Source organism: Aplysia californica, unplaced genomic scaffold (genome assembly GCF_000002075.1).
Source record: "Aplysia californica isolate F4 #8 unplaced genomic scaffold, AplCal3.0 scaffold00298, whole genome shotgun sequence".
Taxonomy (NCBI): domain Eukaryota; kingdom Metazoa; phylum Mollusca; class Gastropoda; order Aplysiida; family Aplysiidae; genus Aplysia; species Aplysia californica.
This window is the reverse complement of record NW_004797568.1, coordinates 58,388-62,065: the sequence shown is the minus strand read 5'-3', so window position 1 is coordinate 62,065 and position 3,678 is coordinate 58,388.

The following is a 3,678-nucleotide window of genomic DNA, read 5'->3' as shown; positions in this document are numbered from 1 at the left end:
GTTCCCGGGGGTGGGGAGGGGGGGGGCATTTCTCGTTCTAAACAGTAGAATTGTGAATTGGCTTATTCAACAATGTCATGCTCATAACTGTGCCTGAACTACAACAGGGAACTGCTAATTTTTCGTTCCTAATCCTTACTAGCGTCATGTCCCTCTACTTCTTTTGTAAGTTTGTCACACTCTTCTGACCCGATATTTCACGGGTGCCTTGAAAGTCAAAACAGACTTGTGCTGTTAAAGCTAGAGAGGTGAGCCGTCCACCCCTTGGTGCTCATATGACCTTATGCAGTTGCGAGCGCCGTAAAACCTCTACTAAATAAAAAATAACAATGATAGTCTTACCCTCGACTTAAAAAAAAATTCAATGAGAAAGGAAACTTATGTCAGTGGTAAGGCAGTTTGTGCAAATTAGTATGTGGCCGCTGAGTGCGAAAATCACTTCGATTTCAATGATGTCAACTGCCTTAATTTGGCTGCGATTGTTCGCTTTGCTGCATTTACTTTTGGTAATGGTTTGACCTGTCTGCGTCTTATGAAACATACATACCCCGTGATTGTCTTTCCTAATTGCAATGGCGTTTAATGGCGGGCTGTTCTAGCAGCACCCCGTGGATTAATGAAGTGGGCACGTTATTTTGTCCGAAAGTCGTACACGTTAGAGAAAGCTATAGCAATTAAATTAATATGAATACTAGCACCCTTTGTCCCACAGTTTGACTTTATTCATTCGAAAAAAAATTCTGTCTTTTTAAGAGCAAAAAGGGTCAATTAAAGAAATGTAGACTGTAAAATGTATGATTGTGTGTTTCTAAAATCCTACTTCTTTTCTTTCTCTCCTCTTCTGTCTCTGTCTGTCTGCCCACCTTTTTCCCAGCACTAAATGATTGTTGTGCTTCTGTTTACTTTTAAGAACAAAAATGTTTAAATATCAGTCCATAATTTTGATATTCGTAAAACTTAACAAGTTTCTTTTCCCAAAACGTCTGGAGTGAGTGGTTGGCGGGCGCACTGGTGTGGTTTGTTCCTTCATTCGCAATCAAACGTCTGTTGTCCTCCTTTTATCTGTATGTTACTCTCTAGTCACACCTCTTATCTTAGGAACTTACGTGACCTATTTGTTTTGCAATTGCCCGTAAAACTCCTGCGGACACTAAACTAAAAATGTCTGGCTATCCTTGTAATTGTTGGGAACAAATCGAAAAAACAGGAAGAGAAAGAACAGGAGGCGTTTAAGACATAAAAGTGTCATGGATGTGGGCCTAAATTTGCATTACACAGAGAAACCTACATGAGGTCGCTGTTCTAAGTCAAAACTGGGTCCAGGGCGAGACTGGCTTAAGCCAGCTAGTGGGTGGTTGGAGGGCCGCTCTAGTAAGTTCTAGTTTGGTTTTTTCTTTCATTCTTTTCTTCCATTCTGGTGTTTCTCTCTGTCTTACGTTCCTCCACACACTCTCTCTCTCTCTTGCCCTTTTTAACTCCCAGTGGAGCACAGGCCGTCAACAACATTACTCCAGCGAAGCCTGTCCTGAGCATCCTTTTCTATCTGTTTCCATGATGTCCCCGCTTTTGCAATTTCCACTTGTACCGCTCGCCTCCATGTCATCTTTGGTCTTCCCTTCTTACGCTTTCCTTGTGGGTTCCACTTCCTCCACACTAATTAACTGGTATTGTGTCGATGCGCTTTTGCATGAATACATTTAAAAGATCTGTGACATGTTAGAAATATTAAAGATTTAGTACATTTTTCTTCCTTTGTAAGTTTACATTATCTTTGCGGGTGGTTCGAGGGCGCCACTGGTAAGCCTTGCTTTTCTTTGTAAATGTTATTTTTGTCTTTCTTTCTTCCTTTTGTTCCAATTTTTTGGTAAAGGTTTTTCTCCCCACATCAGCATAATTTAGGTCAGCACATAAAATGGAGCCTCCAAAGATTATAGCCCCCCCTCCCTTCCCACCGAGAGAAATGAAAAGAAAATACTTCCATGATTTATGGCCTCATTTAATTCCCCATCCTTCTGTTAGAGATAACACGAAGACGAGCAGTGATGCAGATGCGAACAGACGATTTGTCAGTCAAATAAATTTGAAATAAAGGACCCCCTTTTAGCTATGGCCATGCTACTTTCGAATTGCCTGCCGTTGTCATCAGACTTTTCTATTCCTTCAGTCTTTAAAAAAACTAAATAACAAAGCAGACCATCACAATATTGATATAAAGCAGAACATACATTTCCCGTTGCAACCTCATAATATTATCTGCTGCAATCTTTTATGACATTGAAATTTTAACTCATATTCTTCGAATGAATAATTTAATGTATTGACTGGAGAATAAACGGTAATAGCAAAGTTTACTCTTATCCCCCTCCTTTCATTTGTTCTTTGTAGATGATGGCCGGGTGCCCTGGCGTGGTTTGCTCATTCTTTCCTATCAACAATCTGTCGTCATTACCTGTCCTTTTTGTGATATTACTCTCTTGTAACACATAATATTTCGCACTTATAGGACCTAATTCTGTTGCAAGTGCCTTAAAACTCTTACTTAAATCAAAACATTGCTTGCCACAGTATTGCACTGCTCCACCTCTGTATAGTGAATAGTTGGAGGTTGTCTTTGGAAGGTCCTATTTCTTTTCTTTCCCCCTCCTGTTTCTGTCAGGCTGTTTTACTTCTTTGTTCTCATTTAGGGACAGGTTGGTGGTTAGCGGGTGCCCTGGTGTGATTTGCTTCTTCGTTTCTATAACATATCCATCGTCATGATCTCCCCTTCTTTTCTTGTATGTTTCTCTCTTGTAACATCGTGCTGCAGCAAATTTCTCTCTGTTATCAATTGAATTACCATATTATCTTATCTAATTTTATCTAACTTATCTTTCTAATCCCCGCGCTTTTTTTAAAATGTAAGTGCCCTTTAACTCCTACTAAAACTTTTAAAACATATAATGATTTACCGTTTCAACGTGCATCTCATGACTCGAGCAAATCAATCTACACGTGACCAGGGAAGACAGTTCTAAATAGCTGGCCTGCACTGTCTGGTTTGGCAAGTCTGAATCAGTTGAACCTGCTCTGACGGTCTTTTTTACAAGACGATCTCCTGTACCAACGGCCACCTCCTATTTCCCCCCTTGAGTATTTTTGCATTTTAATATGGTGGCGTGTAAGACGACCACCTGTACAAGATGGCCATTTTTCTGCTGGACTATTGATGACCGTCTTAAACAGTTCAGACTAGTTAGAACGCCCTGGGGCTGTGTTACTGACTGCAGTGTGTTTAGACCATTCCCAAAGAGATGTTCTTATGTTCAGTAGAATTGTAAATGGTCTGATTCATCTATTGTCATGCTCATAACTCCCTGAACTGCATACGGGGAACTGCTGCTTTTTCTTTCCTAATCCTTACTAGAATCTATCGTCACTTTCCTCTACTTCTTTTGTATGTTTGTCACACACTTGTGACCCGCTAATTCCGGGGTCGAAGCAGACTTTGTGCTGTTGAAGCTAGAGAGGTGAACAGAGTAAGCCAGATTCCTTGTATGGACTTCACTGTTGACATCCACACCTTGGCGCTCATATGACCTTTTACAGTTGCGAGCGCCGTAAAACCTCTACTAAAACTAAAAAAGACTAGTTAGTTAGAGGTGGTATATTTGTATTGGTATAATCATTTGAATGGACCCC